The 21,581-nt window shown below is 38.9% G+C and overlaps 1 protein-coding gene and 1 pseudogene across 8 annotated transcripts in view; both read left to right on the top strand.

Moving 5' to 3' along the window:
* HMBOX1 (homeobox containing 1) overlaps positions 1-21,581 on the top strand; it is a 266,541-nt gene that overhangs the window by 57,177 nt on the left and 187,783 nt on the right. For 7 of the 8 annotated variants that reach the window (XM_043988733.1, XM_043988732.1, XM_043988727.1 and 4 more), the window contains exon 2: positions 18,289-18,377. The gene's annotated coding sequence lies outside the window, so the exon portion shown is untranslated. The remainder of the gene's footprint in view (positions 1-18,288; positions 18,378-21,581) is intronic. The other variant, XM_043988731.1, reaches the window with a different exon arrangement.
* LOC122743641 lies at positions 20,362-20,781 on the top strand (annotated as a pseudogene).

Below are 21,581 nucleotides of genomic sequence, written 5' to 3'. Positions count from 1 at the left end.
GGCTTACAAGGGGTCAGACACAACTGAAATAACTAAACAATAAAAGGAATGGCTTTCTGAGGAGGGAAGGGAGAGAAATACATTTCTAAGTAAAGGTGATATTAAAAAAAGATATCAGTAAAAAAATGTTAAAGGCCTGCTTTCTCAACCACATGTGAGATAGGCACTGTAATAATTTTTCCTATTTTACTGATGAGGAAACGAAGACTTAGCAGTTTAAGTTCATTTTCCAAGGTGAATTCAGTGTATTAGAACAAAGATTTGAAGGAAAGTTCAGCCTTCAGTTACTAAACTAGTACTCTGAAATCCTTGGTTGGAATTTATGTGGTTTCAAAGTAGAAAAAATAATACTTGTATAAGAGAAATTATACAGAAAGAACCTTTTGGTGGGGGGAGTATTTTCTTATCAATATGCAGATAGTTCAGGGAGAAAAAAAAGAAAATACTGTTACTTAAAGTAAGTACACAGTTCAATGGGGTTTATAAAGATCTTTCAATAAGATTTCTAAGAACATTATAATCAGTTGTAATGGAATTTGGCATGTATAATTAATTTTATCTTGTAATCTACAGAATATGTATTCTAATTGGATTTAGACATACATACATTCATGTTAATTCTCTTAAGGTAAGATTTTCATAATATAGCAAAGGCTATTTATAGCTATTGAAAGTTTAAAATGAGGGAAACTAATTTTTATTATAGAATTAGCAGTTATCTATACAACAAATTACAAGATATATGTTAGAAACCTTTTATAATTTACTACTTTTTGTTCACCTTGTACATTTTGACAGTTAAAAGTATGGGAGACATAGTTTCTGGGTGATTTGATCATTCTATTAATCTGCCAGGGGTATTAACGAAAGGAGGTCTATTGGTCATCTCAGACCAAAGACCCTTCATGGCAGTTCGGTCCCCATTCATATACCTTTCCAAATGTAGGAGGTGCATCACAGCCATCAAATCGAATTAGTTAACATCATTTAAATCAAATTGATTGACATGATTGGATGTGAGTTATATTAAAATGATGTCCAGGGATGACATTAGAGAAAGAATGTAAAACCCCTTACCTAAATACTTTCCATCTAGGTGTGGCTGTGCAGGCTAAAGTCCTTCAACCTATCTAAACAAAAGAATTGGTGTCTACACAAGACTCTTGTAAGCTTGGGTTGGGCTGACCCAGATATGGAGATTTGATGGAATATCTCAAGGAGAACTTGTCTTTGAGTTGGGGGAGGGGGCAGGGAGAAAGGACTGAGACAGAAGAGGAGATCGCCAGGGCCCCCAAGATATTATTAGTAATTATTCCTCACAACATTTGGGCTAAAGAAATGAGAGCCATTATATCTGTGAGTTAGGAAATGGAGTGATATATGTCAAGAGTAGCAAGACCACCATTTCAATGGTTCATAGAGCATGTGAGAGGAAGAGGAATGAGGGAATAAGCATTTATTAAGCATCTCCTATGTGCCAGACATAGGTGCTAAGTGCTTTACATATGTTAACTGATTTGATTCTCCCATTTTGTAGTTGAGGAAGGTTAAGTGACTTGCCTGGGGCCACACATCTAGTAAATGTTTGGAGCTGGATTTGAGTTCAAATTACCTGACTCAGTGTCTGATTCTTTATCTACTGCATTACCTATCTGAGTGTAAGGTCTAAGAACACTACAACGGTAGGAAAAGATCAGGTTATGAATGGCTTTGAACACTAAACAGAAGGTTTTATATTTCATTATGGAGGCAATAGAAAGTCATGGCAGTTATTGAGTGTGGGAATGACATGGTCCAATCCATGCTCTAGGAAGATGGATTTGGCATCCAAGTAGAGGATAGACTGGAACGGGTAGGGGCTTGGAGCAGGGAGACCAGCCAGCAGGTTGTTGCAGTAATCCATGTATGAGATGATAAGGGCAGAGGAGAGAAAGGGGCATGTATGAGAGGTGTTATTAAAAATAGAAACACTGTAGGACTTGACAACTGTTTCGAAATGGAGGGGGGAGGAGAGATGAGAGAGAGTGTGGAGACAAAGGGTGACCCTTTGCCTAGCTTGTAAGCCTGGGTGACTAGGAGGATGGTGATATCCTCTGATAATAGGGAGAAAGATAATGAGTTCTGTTTTGGATATGTTAAGTTGGAATTTATGATTGTGGGACTTTTGTGGGATATCCAGTTTCAGATGTCTAGTAGGCATTTTAAGATGTGAATCTATGGATTAGCAGAGAGATTAGAGGTAGGTGGTGCAGTGGATAGAGTGACTGACCTGGAATCAGATAGTCCTGAGTTCAGATTCAGCCTCAGCCACTTAGTAGCTGTGCAACCCCGGGAAGTCCCTTAACCCTGTTTACTCTGTGTCCACATTGCCAGCAAAATTCCAAAAGCAGTCACAAAGAGTTGGACACAGCTGACAGGATTGAACAACAACAGATTTAAGAATTATCATCTTAGGAATGATAATTGAATTCATGAGGGTTGGTGAGGAGTATGGACTGATTCTTATTTTATGCTGTGAATATGTCCATACCTCAGGAATCTATTCTTTCTTTGTGTGAGAACTTCCTTTCCTGACTGGATTGGAATGCAATTGCAGTTTATAGGCTTTGAGAGTTTCCTGAGGCTCAGAGAACATAAATAATTTATTTGCCCAGGATCACACAACTAGGAAATATTCACAGTAGGGTTTGGAAGTAATTCTTCTGTTCCCAGTTTCTTTTTTTTTTTTTTTTTTAGTGAGGCAATTGGGGTTAAGTGACTTGCCCAGGGTCACACAGCTAGTAAGTGTTAAGTGTCTGAGGCCGGATTTGAACTCAGGTACTCCTGAATCCAGGGCCGGTGCTCTATCCACTGTGCCACCTAGTTGCCCCCCCCCCCAGTTTCATTTTATAGATGAGCAAACTCAGAGTAGAAGATAAAGAGTCTTACCAAGGAATATTCATCTACTAAGTAGTAGTGTTGGGAATGTTATTTGAGTCTTGGGTTGCCAAATGAACTTCGTTCTGAACACTACTGTATAATAGATAAGCAATCTTTCCTCCTCTTTAAGAAAAATCTCAGCAGCTTTGCCACCAGGTGTGAAAATTTTACTGTCATTGATATTTATAGCCCTTGTAGGGGCCAAATTTAATATGGGGAGAATTAATTGGGTGGCTCACTAAATATCGGGGTTCAGAAAATAATGAGGGACCTCTGGGTCCAAAGTTTCCTCCCTTCCAAACTGCCTTTTTTAGTTATTTCTCTCAAGCCAATAAGAAAAGAGATTACCAGCCTCTTTTCCACAAACAAATCAGGCTTTATTAATGGGAATAAAATATATAACAACGGTGAAATTAATAAAGCCAAGGACCAGGGAATAGGGGAAGAGAAAAATGGATAAGCTCCCTGGCTCTAGCAAAGACTGACGCAATCTCCAAACTTGCTTCCAGCTCAGCTAATTCAAAGAGCTGGCCTCATTTCTATTAACTTAACCACCTGGGATCCATAGTTTCTATGGGAGTCAGCTGTGCAGCCCCTCTCCAGTCTGCTCTCAGAAGCTCACTGACAGGAAAGTGAGCTTCCATCCTCAGCATTCTCTTTTCTACCTTTTCTCTCCCTCCCCCAAAAGGGAGGTCTTTCAAGTTGCAAGTCTGAGATTAGTTCCCCTGGTGACATCAGTAGTATACGTCACTCAGTGCAGGCCAGATGTGGCCTATATCTAATCATCCCAAGTAGGTACTAAGTTGGTTTCTCAAACAATACTAAATCAATCAGGTGGGACCCCTGGGCATCTGGCAAATTCCATTATTTTATCACACCCTGATTCTAGTTGTACTTATTGATTGAAAAGTTATTGTGAGGAACTTATTACATCTCACTAGTTTTCTGTTCTTTGCAGGGCTTGCCCTCAGTGATGGTAAGTCAAAAGTTAATGATACTGGGGGTGGCTAGGTGGCACAGTGGATAAAGCACTGGCCCTGGATTCAAGAGTACCTGAGTTCTAATTGGCCTCAGACACTTGACACTTACTAGCTGTGTGACCCTGGGCAAGTTACTTAACCCTCATTGCCTCACAAAAAGAGGGAGAGGGAGAGGGAGGAGCTGCAGTCTCTTCTGGTACTGCAGGTGGCGGGGAATGGACACCCATGTTCTGAACCAGCAAACAAACTCTAGGGACAGCCACCCAGTGGGGGGAGCCACAGGCACACCAAGTTTCCGACCATAGAGAATCATATTTCAGTCAGACTTCTGTTTTCAGGTCAAAGAGAAAGCAGGTCATGGTCCCCCCCGGGCCACGCTGTAGCTTGGAAAAGTGTGTCTTGGAAGCAGCTCTGCACTTTAAGAAGGAGTTAAAAGCCAAGAAATAGGGGATCAGGATTAGTAGGCAAAGAAAACATCAGACCATAGAAAGCTTCTTTGGGGGCAAGGTAGACCAGAATACACCCTCAGAAGAAGAAAATAACGAAGTTAAAGCTCCTGCATCCAAAGCTTTCAAGAAAAAAATATGAATTCGTCTCAGGCCATGGATGCTCAAAAAGAACTTTGAAGAGAAAGTAGGAGAGATAAAAGGAAGATTTAGAGAGGTGGAATAAAGAATGGAAAGGAAAATGAGAGCAGCGCAAGAGAGTCATGAGAAAAAAGTCAACAGCTTGAAAATCGAAGGGAGATAGAAAAGCTCTCAGAAGAAAATAATTGCCTAAGAATTAGGATTGAACAAATGGAAGCTAGTGACTTTATCAGAAACCAAGACACAGTAAAGCAAATCCAAATGAATAAAAAAATAGAGGGCAATGTGAAATATCTCTTGGAAGATAGATCCAGGAGAGATAATTTGAAAATCATTGGACTACCTGAAAACCATGACTAAAATAAGAGCTTAGATATAATCTTCCAAGAAATTGTCAGGGAAAATTGCCCTGATATTCTAGAAGCAGACAGTAAAATAGAAGTTGAAAGAATCCACCAATCACCCCCTTGAAAGAGATCCCAAAAGGAAAGCTTCCAGGAATATTATAGCCAAATCCAGAGATCTCAGGTGAAGGAGAAAATATTGCAAGCAGCTAGAAAAAAGGAATTCAAATACTGTAGAGCTACAATAAGGATAAAACAAGATATAGCAGCATCTACATTAAAGGACCAGAGGGCATGGAATATGATATTCCAGAGGGCAAAGGAATGGGGACTAACAGCCAAAAATCACCTACCCAGCAAAACTTAGTATTATAATCTTTTAGGGGAAAAAATGAGACTTCAATGAAAAAGAGGACTTTCAGGCATATGTGATGAAAAGACATGAACTGAATAGAAAATTCGACTTTCAAATACAAGACCCTAGACAAGTATAAAAAGGTAAAAAGGAAAAAGAAACCATAAGGGACATTAAAAGGTAAACTGTTGGACTTCTGGGGTGGAGCCAAGATGGTGGAGGAATGGCAGTGAGCTCTTGAACTCATGATGCAATTGCTCCAAAAAGCATACAAATAATGCCATAGGACAATTCCTGGAGCAGCACAACCCACAGAAGAATGTGCGGAAATTATCTTCTTCTTTTTAAAAAAAAAAAATTAATTAATTTTAGTTTTCAGCATTTGTCTAGATAAGATTTCCAATTTCAGATTTTTCTCCCTCCCTCCCCTCTCCCCTAGACAGCAGGTGATCTGTTATAGGTTTTATATTTATTTATATATATATATATATATATATATATATATATATATATATATATATATATATATATATATAAAATAACATTAAAGATGTTTTTCCATTAGTCATGTTATATGAGAAGAAAGAGTAAAAAGGAAAAACCTCAAATAAGAAAAACAACAGCACTGAAAAAAAAGGAAATGATATGGTCCAATCAGCATCTGTATTCTACAGTTCCTTTTTTTTTTTTTTTCTGGATTTGGAGAGCCTTTTCCATCATTAGTCCTTTGAAACTTTCTTGTATTCTTGGATTGGTGACAAGAATCTAGTCTGTCACAGTTGATCAACACATAATGTTGATGATACTTTGTATAATGTTCTCCTGGTTCTGCTCATCTCACTCATCATCAGTTCTTGCAAGTCCTTCCAGGTTTCTCTGAACTCCTCCTGTGAAATTATCTTCTAACCAAGGACAGCTTGGAAAGTCAGAAGGAGGGAGGTGCTGTGCTGAGACAGGAGTGGAGGCGAACCCCACATTCACCCTGACAGATCCAGTCACAGGAAGGCCTCACCAGAGAAAGAGACCACACCCCCGCCCCCACCCTGAGCCGCTGTAGCGCCAGTGTCATCTGGAACTAAGCTCACAGTCTAATGAGAGGGCTGAGCCCTTGGCAGGGGGTAGACTACAGGGGTCTATGCTGGTGCTGAGGCACAACTTGGGTTTTGCACCCCTTCTGGGAACCAGGCTTGAGTAGCAGTGGCCCAGGTGGGGGAGGGGCACAGGCTCATCAGAGCTGATAGCCACAATACACAAAGCTGGGTGATTAGCAAGTTGGTCTGGGGTCATCTACAGACTAGGGAACAGGCTAGGTGAGTGAAGAACCTGATTCTCCTTAAATCATACCACCTGGGGCCCCCTGAAGCTTGGGACAGTGCATCCTGGAAATAGTGCCCTACTTTAAGGAGCTAAAAGCCAAGTAAAGGAAAGGCAAGATGAGTAGACAGAGGAAGGTGAGGACCATAGAAAGTTTCTTTTAGTAACACAGAAGATCGAGGTGTACCCTCTGAGGAAGATGTCAATATCAGCGCTCCTATATCTAAAGCTTCCAAGAAAAATATTAATTGATCTCAGGCCATAGAGGCCCTCAAAAACAACTTTGAAGATAAAGTTAGAGAGGTAGAGGAAAAAAATGGAAAGAGAAATGAGGGTGATGCAGGAAAGACATGAGAAAAAAGTCAAGAGCTTGAAAAGCCAAATTGGCCAAATGGAAAAGGAGGTACAAATGTTCTCTGGCAAAAATAATTGCCTAAGAATTAGGATTGAGAAAATGGAAGCTAGTGACTTTATGAGAAACCAAGACACAATAAAACAAATCCAAATGAATAAAAAAAATAGAGGGTAATGTGAAATATCTTCTTGGAAAAACTGCTGGCCTGGAAAATAGAGCAAGGTGAGATAATTTGATAATTATTGGTCTACCTGAAAACCATGATCAAGGAAAGAGCTTAGACATCATCTTCCAAGGAATTGTCAGGGAAAATTTCCCTAATGTCCTAGAAGCAGAAGCTAAAATAGAAATTGAAAGAATCTGCCTATCACCTCCTGAGAGAAATCCCAAAAGGAAAACTCCCAGGAATATTATAGCCAAATTCCAGAGCTCTCAGGTCAAGGAGAAAATATTGCAAGCTGCCGAAAAGAAAGAATTCAAGTGCCGTGGAGCCCCAATCAGGATAGCACAAGATCTAGCAGCTTCTACATTAAAGGACCAGAGGGCATGATATATGATATTCCAGAGGGCAAAGGAATTGGGATTACAATCAAGAATCACCTACCCAGCAAAACTGAGCATAATCTTTCAGAGGAAAAAATATAGCATGCCACTAAAAAGGACAGAAAATTAGGTGTTCAGCCTATCATGGCAAATTATTTGTATGTATACCCATAGCCACTGAGTTTTTCCTCTTTACTATTCAAAGTAAACAGTACTCATGTACTGACCACCTTTTGAAAGCATTATGATTGATATTTGTTTCCTACTTGTTAACCTTTTGAATTATTCTATGAAAATAAGAAATTCTTCCCAACTCCATATAGTCATTTGATTAGTTTCCCTCAAAAGGAAAATTGCTGATTTTCTTTTTATACCTATTATTCAGTTGTACAGAGTATTCCTCTTTTTGTGCCAAACCAGTTTCTCTATCAGCAGTATATTTATTAGCAATATCTTTTAAAAGGGTAAATTTGAGAACTCTCTGGAGGTGGGTAAGGGAATTTTAATAGTAAAATTGACTTGCTGTCAGGCTTTTTTTTTTTTTTGCTTTCAAGAAACTTCCTCTTTCCACTTTTCTAGTTGTGTCTAGAGTGAACAGTACTTCAACCATCTAATTATACAAGTGAGAAATGAAGGAAAGTGAAGTGGTTCCCAAGAAGACATTAGGAAAGCTGAACTAAAAAAAATGATTTCATGTCAAGTGAGACAAACTCTATTGCTTCACAGATCCACTTGTCCTTGGCACCAAGAAAATGAGATTCTTAATATCTTAAAAACAGATTGCTGTTAAGACCCATTCATTGTACATTTAAGCTTTCTTTATAACAGAGCTAAGGAGGCTTTTTTTTTATTAAGGGCTACTGACTCACCAGAGAAAAATAATCTATCAAGAGTCATACACAAGTAAAAGAAATTTAAAGGTTCTTTTTTTTTAAAGCAAAAGAAGTCTTCACCTTCAGCACCTGCTAAAATTAATGTCGTGATGTAAAATTTTAATTATGTAATATAGAATGAAAAACTATTTTTGTTTTATGGTCATTTGAAAGGGTACAACAGCTTATAGGGGTTAATTTTGGCAGGGGGTAGAGGGAAACAGAAGAGAACATTAGTACAGATAACTTTAAAACTCAGTATTCAGGGGGCAGCGAGGTGGTGCAGTAGATAAAGCACTGGCCCTGAATTCAGGAGAACCTGAGTTCAAATGTGGCCTCAGACTCTTGACATTTACTAGCTGTGTGACCCTAGCCAAGTCACTTAACCCCACAAAACAAAACAAAAACCCTGAAAATTCAATTTAAACCACATCTTTAAAAACCATTTGGGCTGTGATTATCAATGTCAGGTAGTAGTAGTAGTAGTAGTAGTAGTAGTAGTAGTAGTAGTAGTAGTAGTAGTAGTAGAAGGCCTCCACCAGTTGCAGATGACCATGGATCAGCTCCTTGAAGAGCCACAGGTCACAGTGTGGCTGTGCAGTCCGGTACAGGAGCCGCAGCTCCTGAGTGACTTATAACCACTAACTGCCGAATTCCATGTTGTATCTAGCCCATGAGGAGTAGCTTGAGTGTCCTCTCCAGGGCACTGGCCTGGGTGGATCAATGTGGAAAATAAGCTGTTGCCCATGTAGCAGGTTTTCTCTCTGCAACATTGGTGGATCCAAAGGAGAGGCAGAGCCAATACAGTTTGGCACCAGTGCCACCGCAGGAGTTGCCAGAGGGATGTGATGTCCAACATCCAACTGCCTAAGGGACTCTGACTCCTGATTTTTCCTCGGGGTTAACTCCTGAAGCCTTTCCCATATATGGGTATAGCCGCAAGGCAGGGGAGGTTTAAAATCAGGGTTTCCTTCCCCTAGGCGGGTTGCCTCCCAAGGCTAATGAGCCCCACATGCCCAAAGTGACTGGTTTTAAGGCGCCAGTGACTTGCCTTCGCCCCTTCTCCTGTTAGTGGAAACAGTTCCACCACGAGGAGTTGGGCTTCAGTTGTCAGAGGCTATTTGAGACGCACGCCATTGGAGCATTTTATAGAGAGTGGGAACTTATCCCCACTCCCACCCCGGCATGACAAACCTTTGGAACCAATGTAAGTTAATACCTAATAATACTTTCCTTTGAAATTCTGATCATTTCATCATAAGTTAGTCATTATTAGTTAGTTTTAAATGTAGTAGCTGCTACAGACTGGAAGTTCTTTTTTTTTTCTTTACCCTGGAAGTTCTTCTTAGGCTATTAATGCTTTAATCAGAACAATCTCTTTCCATTAGGATACTTGCCAAATACCAGATAAAATTAAGTCAAGTTTAACCTTAATTTGGGTAAGGTAACTCGTGACCCCCACCCCCACCCCACCTCCACCTCCCACTATAGAATAATTTTTCACAGACAAGTAAATTATATTATTAAGTCTAGTACTCCATAATCACAACTTGTACTTAATAACGAATTGTCTTTTTTATTTTTGAGTTCCCATGTCTTAGTGGTGACAACAAGAAACTGCATCTGAAAATACCCCTCTGTCGAAGAAATACTTGCACACACCATCCAATCAATTTAATTTAAAGTTTTTATTATTTGGCACACAGAGGTATGGCCAGAAGAAGTCTAATCTTCAACTTCCCGAACAGAGAAGAAGGTGATAGTTTTATGGAGGAGAGAAGGGGGTGGGGGGAGAGACTTAGGACTGAAAAGTTACAGCCTTTTAGGGAATGAGGATGCTAACTATTGGGGAGTGGGATACCTGAAATAGTAAATATGCCACATTCTTTTTTCTTTTTTTTTTTTTTTAGTGAGGCAATTGGGGTTCAGTGACTTGCCCAGGGTCACACAGCTACTAAGTGTCAAGTGTCTGAGGCCAGATTTGAACTCAGGTACTCCGGACTCCAGGGCTGGTGCTCTAGCCACTGCACCACCTAGCTGTCCCCAATATGCCACATTCTTAACAAGATTATTGTCACTACCTGGTCCTAATCACAATAACAAACACAGCTGGCTCCCAGTTAGGGTCATGATATAAATTTCAATGTGCCCAACTGGGTGTCCATGACATATCTGCTTTGTTATCTGTTTGACAAACTACTTTCTGGTTAATTCACTACTTTGCTTTTCCAGGGAAAGAGTAATCTCTGACTCTAGCAAGCTGATCAACTGTATTATTTCTCATGGTCAGAGTGTCTCCCTCACAGCCAGAGTATCCCTAACTGGACCAAGGCCTAATAGGTTGCTTCTACAGTAGCCCCCCCACCCCACCCCAGTTTCTGGAGATGGGGGAAAGAGGGGGAAACCTACTTTACCCATTGACTAAATGAATAATAAGAAAATGGCCAAATGATTTTCTTTTATGTGAATTGCATCAGTGTAAAAAGAGTATAAGATTTTTAGACTTAGAGTCAGGAGACTTAGGCTCTCTAGTCTGCTACTAATTAGCTGTGACCTTTACTAAGTCACTTCTCTAAGATTCATTTTCCTTATCTTTAAATAAAGTTAGGCCACATGATCTTGAAGTTTCTTTCTCACTCAAAAAACATCTGATTCTAAGGTGGAATACCCTGTTAATTGTGTTGATATTATTGAGGTTATCTTTTATTCCAATTCAGTTCATTAAACATTGATGCCTATAGTTGTGCCCATTGTAAAGGAGAGAAAAAGAATTAGAGATATGGAGATCTGTAGTGAGGACTAAACCTTAGCACTATATTCATGAGACTTTATGAAAGACTAGAGTTAGGGGGTGGGGGAGAGTTAGGATCTACAAAATTATCTTGTTTTGTTTTGTTTTTGTGGGTCAGTGAGGGTTAAGTGACTTGCCCAGGGTTCTGTTGCTAGTATCAAGTGTCTGAGGGCAAATTTGAACTCAGGTCCTCCTGAATCTAGGGCTGGTGCTACCTACTGCGCCACCTAGCTGCCCCAGAATTCTCTTATTTTATTCAGATGTTGAGGGATCTTTTTGGTTTGTTTATTTTTGGTTTTGTTTTTATAAAAATTGTTTTTGTTCAGAGGTGAGCTGTGTAGCTTTCCTTTTGTATGTTCCTTTGAGCTTCTTGGTTAACTTTTGCTCCTCACGTCTAGAATTTTATTTCATCTACTTGCTGCTTTTTGTACTTCAGGTGTCAGCTCTCATAAGGAGTTAATTTCTCCCACTTATATGTGAAGATTAAAGATGAACTTTTTAAAAAATGGTCTGACTTAATTTCCAGGGTGCGCATTGTTGTTTCTGAGATTAGATTGCAAAGGAATGTAGTGGCTCCTAATTTTGACCCACTCTACAAGAAGCAGTTTGGTATGATTTGGGGAAAAGAAAAAAAATAAGTGCTGCACGCTAGGAATTTTAGGGACTTTGATTCTGTTATTGGCTATAAAATTGACCCACTGTGTCTTTGGGAAAATAAATTTTATATGTGAAAAAGAGGCTAAGACTACTTACTTGCATACATAAGTTATTTAAGATCCAATAGCTCTTTGAAAGGAAGAAAGTATTATAGAAATGTAAACTCAAATTCATAATCCTTGTTGAATACTAATTATGTGCCAACTCATTGTGTTATGTTATACAGTCGAACTTTTGAAATGATTACTTTATTCTTTGTGCTTAAGTTTTGGAAACTGCTTTTTGACATGGGGGAAAGGAGAGGGTCTTCTTTTTTCTCCTATTGAATGATTTATGATTTGAATCTTAGAAATTTCATCACTTACCATGTACTTTTTTGTGGCAGCTAGGTAGCACAGAGGACGGAACAGTGAATCAGGGCCTGACTTAGAATTTGGCTTCAGAGACTTACTAGTTATGTGATCCTGGGAAAGTCATTTAACATCAGTCTACTTCATTTTCCTCATCAGCAAAATGATATCTGTAAAATGGTATTAATAGCACCTACTTCTTAGGATTGTTGTGAAGATAAAACAAGATATTTATAAAACACTTTGCAAACTGTAAAGTGCTATATAAATGCTATTATATATATTAGCTAGTCTTTGACTGCAAGTTATCAGATTGTGGGCCTGAAAATAATGTACGAATATGAACTTAAAGCAGCTAGCTATATAGGATACTCCACCAAAGAATTCTTTTCCTTTTATGAGCTGACTATGCCTAGGGCTTTTTTTTAAAAAATGGTTTACCTGAATAATTAGTCAAGTTACTTTATGCTAAACTAGGAAGTCAGGAAACGATTTGCAAGAAATGTAATGAATCACTGTTGTCACTCCTTTCTGCCACATAACAAATGACCAAGCTTTTAAAATGTCTAACTCAACTTTAAAAAATTACTCCTATTCAGTCATTTCCATATTTCCCAGAATTTCCTTATTAAGATATTATATTCTTTTTCTTTTGCCTTCATCCTGTTTCTTTTCTCTCTCCCCTTCCCCTAAACACCATCCTCAACCTTTCTCTTTTTTCATTTTTGCTCTATTTAACACTAACGTTCTAGGTTGAAGAAAAAATATTGGCATTTAATCAAGAACATGATCTCATTGCTTTCAGTGGCTTAGAAAAAAATATTTTAGAGCAGTTGAAAGATTTCACTCTGGAAAGCAGCTACTGCATAAATAAGTGTCTTGGTTCCCAGCAAAGCCTTGAGTAACCTCTTTCTGTCCATCTCCATGGTTTTTTTTTCCTGTTTTATTCTCTGTTCATTGAACGATGGCCTAAGTTAAACTTCAGCTAGACATCTGTATTTTCTGCTACTATATTGTACCATAGTCTCTATCCTTTCACATTTTGACTTTCAATTTGTATCCTGTTCTCCTTAAGTTTCCTGCCAATACTTCTTGTGCCTTATCTCAGTTGATTTTCTCCATTTTATCCTGCATATAACTGAATTGTATATAGTACAATTTGAAAGGGTATAACAGCTAAAAGGGGTTAATTTTGGCAGGGGTGTGGAGGGAAACAGAAGAGAACATTAGTACAGATAACTTTAAAACTCAGTATTCAGGGGGCAGCTAGGTGGTGCAGTAGATAAAGCACTGTCCCTGAATTCAGGAGGACCTGAGTTCAAATGTGGCCTCAGACTCTTGACATTTACTAGCTGTGTGACCCTGGCCAAGTCACTTAACCCCACAAAACAAAACAAAAACCCATTTGTTCTCTTCCTCAGTGTATTATTGAAAACTTTTAAAACAGAACCTTAGAATTATCATTGCATCATAAATTTAGTGCTTGATGAGGCCTTACCAGTGACTTAATCCAACCTTCTGATTTTATAAAGAGGAAATAGGTCCAGAGATCTTAAGGGGCTTGCTTAAGGTTACAGTAGGATTTGAACTAAGATCCTCTAACTCCAATGTATTACTTAGACTTCTGGATTTCATGTCTTTTGAAAATTATGTAACTTTCTATCTTTGTCTACTGTAATAGCATCCTGGTAGTCCTGGGTCCAGTTAGGGATGCTCTGGCCCTGAGGGGGACACTCTGACTATGGAGAAATATGTTTGGGGACAGCTAGGTGGTGCAGTAGATAGAGCACCAGCCCTGGAGTCAGGAGTACCTAAGTTCAAATTCGGCCTCAGACACTTGACATTTACTAGCTGTGTGACCCTGGGCAAGTCACTTAACCCCAATTGCCTCACTTTAAAAAAAAATATGTGTTTGATCAACTTGCTGGGCTTAGTTAGAGATTACTCTTTCCTTGGAAAAGCAAAGTAATTAATTAACCAGATAGTGGTTAGTCAAATAGGTAACAAAGCAGCCACCCAGAAAGCTGGGCTTCTTGAATTTACAGCATGAGCTTAGTTGGGAGCCAGTTATGTTTGCTATGTGATTAGGACCAGGTGGGGAGAATAATCCCAAATTAAGAATGTGACGTATTTACTACTTCATGTATCCCACTCCCCAGGTATCATCATTTTCCAAACTGCTGTAACTTTTCAGTCTTAAGTCTCTTCCCCCACCCCCTTCTCTCCTCTATAAAACTATCACCTTCTCCTTTGTTCTGGGAATTGAAGTTTAGACTTCTCCCAGCCATATCTCTATGTGCCAAATAATAAAAACTTTTACTTAAATTTGGATTGGATCTTGTAGGTGAGTAATTCTTTGAAAGAGGAATATTTTCAGAACCAATTTAGCAGTAGCATCTACACTAAAATTACTGGTTAAAATTAGGGGCAGCTAGGTGGTACAGTGGATAAAGCACTGGCCTTGGATTCAGGAGGACCTGAGTTCAAATCCAGCCTCAGACACTTGACACTAGCTGTGTGACCCTGGGCAAGTCACTTAACCCTCCTTGTTTCCCCCCCCCAAATATATATATATATATATAAGAAACACAATTACAGACAGATTGGGACCTTAGAGGGTTTTTCTGGAGACTCGCTTGTGGATTGGCATTGAGCCATTTGTCACTGTCCTTTATTTTTGCCTCTTAGAACCACTAGACTTTTCAAAATTCAACTGATGGTTTGCCTCCTACATGAGGAATTTCCTGATCCCACTGGCTAATATGGGCAGCTAGGTGGCATAGTGCGTAGAGTACCAGGCCTGGAGTCAGGAAGACCCAAGTTCAAATGTGGCCCCAGAAAATCACTTAATTTGTTTGCCTCAGTTTCTTTAACTATAAATTGGGTATAGTAATAGCACCTACTTGAAAGGGTTATTGTAAGGATCAAACAAGATATTTGTAAAGCACTTAGCACAGTGCTTGACATATGATGGTGGTAGTAGTAGTAGTAGTAGTAGGCTCCCACCAGTCATGGTTACTATTTAAATGCTTATCCCCTGTCCCTTCTCTTCTCCCCTAATATTGTACTGCCTCTTAGTAACTGTCTTTATTTTGTATTTACCTAGATGTGTACTTCCTGTTTCCTCTGATATACTGTAAACTCCTTGAAGACAGCAATTCCTTGATTTTTGTCATTGTACCCTAGTGCTTGGCACATAGTAAAAACTTAATTTAATACTTTTGATTGATTATCCAGTAAATTCCAAATCAACTATACTGGGATATAATGCAGACACTTTCATATTCATCATAAAAATTTTGGGATACATTTTATCAAATGCCTTATTAAAATTTAGTAATGTTATGTCTTTGCCATTATCAAGATCTGCTTGTCTAGTCTCTAAACTAATTTTTTATTCCATATCTAACTGCTTACTGTATTCTGCAATATCTTTCTAATACAGGCAGCCTGCACTTTTTTTTTTTTCAATCAGTTTACCAGAAACTACATTGGAAAATACAATTGCCAAAATCAGTTTAGCTTCCCTATGGTTTTGGTTAAGTATAGACTTTAAGATATCCATTCTGTTTACCAGATAGTGAAGGCTGTCTGCTTAGCCTGTGTTTCTCTGATGGTCAGGTGTATTTTGGATTTTGGTTATTTTCAGGGAAGAGAGCAGAGTATGCAACCAGGCTGTCTTAGCTGGTTCTATTATTTTGGGTTTTTTGACACTGAATGAATTGACAAAATAAATAGATGAAAAGCAGGCAGTAGTCAATAGCTTTCCTACAACACTTTCAAATTCCAGGCTTTGTACTAGGTGGAAGTATATCCTTCCAAAGGGCTAATAATCAGAAATCAAGAGGCATTAAAAACAGCTTACTGCTAAAGGCTTTCCACCCAAAGTAATCAGGAACAACTTTTGGATGTGAGCTGTTCTAACTAATGGATCATTTCAGCTGGAAGGAACTTTAGAGTTCAACTAATTTTATTTTATGGGTGAGAGAACTAAGGCCCAGTAAGGTTATGATATTTCTGTGTTTTTTTTGTTTTGTTTTGTTTTTGTTTTGGGGGTTTGTTTGTTTTTTTGTATTTTGTTTTTGCAGGGCAATGAGGGTTAAGTGACTTGTCCAGGGTCACACAGCTAGTAAGTGTCAAGTGTCTGAGGCCAATTTGAACTCAGGTCCTCCTGAATCCAGGGCCAGTGTTTTATCCACTGCGCCACCTAGCTGCCCCCAGGTTATGATATTTCTAAAATATTATTAGAGGGTATCTACAGCACAAAACCAAAGATTATATTTTGAATGCTGGAAGAAAATTTAATAAATGTAAGCATCTCATTTTATCAACAACAATAATAATAACAATAAAAATAATATCCAGGACTGATCTAATGCCTTAGGGTTTACAAAGTGCTTTATATATGTCATCTCATTTGATTCCCCCAACAGTCCTGTGAAATAGAATGCTCTTATTAACTTCATTTTACAGACAAGGAAACTGGACCAAGAGAAGGTAAAGAGACCAGCCTGTTTCACCTAGCTAATAAGTGAGGGAGAATTTGGCACAGAATAGATGCTTAATTAATGTTTATTAACTGACTGGTTCTGGCAGGAAGCAGGTAGTCTCCCAAGTTTTTCCTCTTGCTTCTTCTGCTCCTAGTCTCTTTTACTGGGGCACTAGAAGGACTTCAGCAATTAAATTAAGATCCACCAGTAAATTCTGAAGCCTAATCTGATCATTTCCATAAAAGGTATTACTGTCATGTCCAGGTATTAGAAGTTTTCTGAGAATCTCCTTTTTCTACTTTCATCATCTCAGATTTTATCATCTGCATTTCTTCCGAGTTCAGAGTTTTCTGAACTGTTTCCTGCCCAACTTGACCTCTTCTTTTCTCTGCAGAAGAAAACTTGATGAAAAAGCCTTGTCCTTTTATAGATGTGGTTTGGTTTTTATAGCAGCATCATATTGCATGCTAATCAGATACTTTCTACCAGCTATACCCTACATCCTACTAGCTATACCTTACATCCATTGAAACCATACTGCTTCCTTTGGTGCATCAAGCACCTCTGCCCCTCTGGTGCCAGCTTTGAATGAGTTTTCCATTGTCTCATGGGTGAAAGAGGTTTGGAGGGCCCAGAGGCGCTAATGTAGACTTCCATTCAGGGCAACAGTGATGATTCCATACTTTTCCCTAACCTTACTGTGTATTTAATGCTTTAAGTGCAGAGGTTTAAAGATTAAGAGGGGAGACAAGCACCACAATGTTTTCCCCTTTGCCTTTGGGAGACAGTATGGTCCAGTGAATTTGGAGTTAGCTGGAATTTAGTTCAAATACTGCTCTGGCAGAACTTTTGAGGGCCCACCCAGTTTCCTCAACTTTAAAATTGAAGGGGTTGGGGGCAGCTAGATGGCGCAGTGGATAGAGCACCGGGCCTGGATTCAGGAGTACCTGAGTTCAAATCTGGCCTCAGACACTTAACACTAACTAGCTGTGTGACCCTGGGCAAGTCACTTAACCCCAATTGCCCCGCAAAAAAAAAAAAAAATTGAAGGGGTTGGACTACATTACCTTGAAGGTATTTTACATCTCTTAATCTGTGATTATATGATCCTAGGACAACTAATGAAGCAATTCTTTATATTATTTTTATTGTATATTTAATATTGTACTTTTTAAAAATGGTTAACTATATTTGAATAAAATAGTAAATTTTAAGTGGAGGTCATTGATGGAGTAAAAAGAGGTATCCTTGTGGACAGTTTGAAAGGAGGAGTTTTGGAAACCATTATCATAGGTTATCTAAAGATGTGAGGGAAATAAAAAGAAAGCTAGGAATGATTGAAGGCGAGAGAAATTGGGCTTAGAGATACTGAAGATGAAATTGTTGTATTATCAAGAAATAGCCAACTATTGATCAGTTCTTTTACTCCCAAAGTTCAGAGTGTCTGGCCAAGATGTTCCTTATATGTGACATATTTTGATGTAAATGTTGATGTACACATTTTTTAAATGACAAAATTAGTTTGATGTGATCAAAGGGGGTATCTTGCAGAGAAATTTCAGCTAGTGTGCCTGTAGGATTTTGAGTGGGAAAGCTCTATTCAATAGGTGTCTTCTATTTATAATTCTAAATAGTCAACAAAAATTCGGATCTTGATTTTTCCGTTAAGATCCTCTACTAGAAAGATAATTCATTATAAGTTGTGCTAAGCTCTTATACATCTTGTCACAGGTCTCAGGCTCAGCAATTTGGGTGTTCTCTCCCTCACGAAAAGCCTGCATCACACGCTACTGCTACTGCTGCTGCTGCTGCTGCTGCAGGTAAGCACCCAAGTTCTCACTCTTTTTGGTCTTGTCTGAAGGCCATTCCTCACAGAGCTTGAGGAAATGCCAGCAACAGCTGACTGCCATCTTGGGCCCCTGTATTCTCCACCTACCACTTTTTAAGTGTGATGATGATAAGTTGAAGTATATATGAATAAAAGAGATTATTATGATAATTGATCTGGAAATTGTCATATGGGGAGAGGTAAAAGATAATTCACTCTATTTATAAGCATTGCCTCCTGTTGAAGTGCTCACAAGCTGTTCTTCTAATAGTGCATTCTAGAATTTTTGCAGTTTGACAAACCTACAGTTTGAAGTTTGAAGAATTCATTTTTTCTACTTCTCTGAAATCAGGACATTTCCAGTTCTTTATCTTTTTTTCCTTGATTTTCAGAGGTGACAGTTTAGAGATGAATTCAGATGAAGTACAGAATATTTTGAGGTGACCATGTGGAAAGCACAGATAGTTCTAGTCAATAGTCAGTAAGCACTTATTAAGTGCTAAGCACTGTGCTAAATTCTGAGGATAGAAAAACAAAAATGAAAAACAGTCCCTGCCCTCAAGAAACGTACAGTCTGGTTCTGGAAGACCACATAAAAAGAAACTGAAAAACAAGTGGGGAAAGGGGAAAGTTTTTGTTTGTCCTTAGAGGACCATGATATCAGAGAGGTGATGTCATGACTTCCTCATTTCCTCATATGCTTTCTGCTGCTTTCTCCTCCTTCACCCCTTTCTCATATGATGAAATTACTTTATTCCTTACCAAGGATAAATCCCTCTTTTTCAAGTGATCCCATTTCATCTCCTCTAAAAGATGATGCCCTCTGACACCCTCATCCTTTTACTTATATTTTCCCTTTTTTTGCTGGGCAGTGAGGGTTAAATGACTTGCCCAGTGTCACATAGCTAGTAAGTGTCAGGTGTCTGAGGCCAGATTTCAACTCAGGTCCTCCTGAATCCAGGACTGGTGCTTTATCTACTGTGCCACCTAGGTGCCTCCTATATTTTCTTTTTTTAAAAAATTATTTTTAATATTCATGTAAAAAATTGAATTCCAAGTTTTTTTCCTTTCAGTTATCCTTTAAGAAGGCAATATACATGTGAAGTCATGTAAAACATATTTCCATATTAGACATGTTCCCCAAAAAATTAATAAGAAGCAAGAAACATAATGAAAGTGGGAAAAGTATGCTTCAATTTACACTTAGTTTATCAGATTCTTGCTGGAGGAGGATAGTGGTTTTTATCATGAGTCCTTTGGAATTGTCTTGGATTATTGTATAGATGATAGTAAGTAAATATTTCTCATTTGATCGTCATTACATTGTTGCTGTTACTGTATACAGTGTTCTCCTGTTTCTGCTGACTTCACTTTGCATAAGTTCATATAAGTCTTTCCAGGCTTTTCTGAAACTATCCTACTTGTCATTTGTTATAGCAAAATGGTATTCCACACATACAACAACTTGTTTAGCCAACTAAAATCCCACCTTCTACAGGAAGCCTTCCCCAAACCCTTTAATTCCAATGCCTTCCCTCCATTAATTATTTCCTATTTATCCTGTATATAGCTTGCTTGGTGTGTATTTGCATATTTTCTCCATTAAATTGTAAACATCTTGAGGTCAAGGACTATTTTTTGCCCTTTTTTTGTACCCTCAAGTAGTTAGCACAGTGCCTGCAGGGCACATACTAGGTACTTAATAAATGGTCCTCAATTCATTGTTTAATTAAGATAAAAAGGTCATAGAATTCAGCTGGGTGGTGAAATGGAATGGCCTGTGGGGCCTGGAGTCAAATCTGGCTTTAGACACTTACTAGCTATGTGACCCTTTGGCAAGTCACTTCACCCTGTTTACCTCATTTCCTCATCTGGGAAACCATTCTAGTATCATTGCCAAGAAAACCTCAAATGGAATCCTAAAGAGTCAGATGGACCAGGGCTTCTGGTGAGGAGGAGGCTAAGGTCGGGGCTAGATGGAATACCTTTGGGTGCTGGGCCAGGGGCTCAGGCAGGTGAGCAGGCACAGAGGCATCTTCGGCTACCTGCACCAGCTCTTCAGGGTAAACCATGTGAGGGTTGGCACCTTAGTGGGAGAAGACAAATAAGGAAACAAACACTATGAAGACGGTAGTTTTTTGGTTGACATCAATGGGTTATCTATACTACTGAAACGAATGGCACAAATACATTCTGGGGTGTGGATGGAAGCATGGTGCCTCTTGAATGGCATTGTCACTTTGCTATATGGCTGACAACCCTCCTACAACTGTCCAGCCAGCTGCTCATAAGTTCATTTGGAAGAACCACAGATTCAACCTGAACAGTATGTTCCCTATTCTACTACCCAAAGGAAGATTCAGGAATGGGTCCCACTTTCAATACCTAACAAATAGACCCAACTAAGAGTAAAGCTCCAGCTTTTTTTATCAGATGTGGGGCGTCTGTGCAAATTGTACTTGTGGTGACTAAATCCTTTAATGAAGTTGTATTGTGTCTTCAGGGGAAAAAAAAAAAGAGTCAGACGCTACTGAATTTAGCATCATTATACTGAATTTATACTGGAATTAGCATATACACCATTCTGCTTTCTTCCTGGGCAAGTCACTTAACCTGTTTGCCTCAGTTTCCTCATCCATAAAATGAGTTGGAGAAGGAAAGGGCAAACCACTGCAGTATCTTTTTGTTTTTGTTTTTTTTTTTGTTTTTTTTTTGTTGGGCAATGGGGGTTAAGTGACTTGCCCAGGGTCACACAGCTAGTAAGTGTCAAGTGTCTGAGGCTGGATTTGAACTCAGGTACTCCTGAATCCAGGGCCTGTGCTTTATCCACTGTACCACCTAGCCACCCCCACTGCAGTATCTTTGATAAGAAAACCTTTAATGGGGTCACAGAAAGGTAGACATGACTGAAAATGACTCAGCTACAACTGCTAGGCAATATCCTAAGTATTGGGCATACAAATAAGAAAAAGAAAGGTCATTCCTGCCGTCAAGGAGCTTACAATTTAATGAGTGAAGGCAATGCAGAAAAGGAAGCTGAAAAGCAGGATACTAGGGGATGTCTACTAGAATGTATGAATTTTTGTGGAGTGGAGTTGAAAACAAGCAGAGATGCTGATGGGATATGGAGAGTTACTTGGAAAGTTCTGATCCCAGTGCTCTATAAAGTAATGTTTTGGGAGAAAGGTAATGGATC

The sequence above is a fragment of the Dromiciops gliroides genome, chromosome 2 (assembly GCF_019393635.1).
Source record: "Dromiciops gliroides isolate mDroGli1 chromosome 2, mDroGli1.pri, whole genome shotgun sequence".
NCBI classification, from domain to species: domain Eukaryota; kingdom Metazoa; phylum Chordata; class Mammalia; order Microbiotheria; family Microbiotheriidae; genus Dromiciops; species Dromiciops gliroides.
Note: the sequence above shows the minus strand (reverse complement) of the source record. Positions and strands in the feature narration are given on the sequence as shown.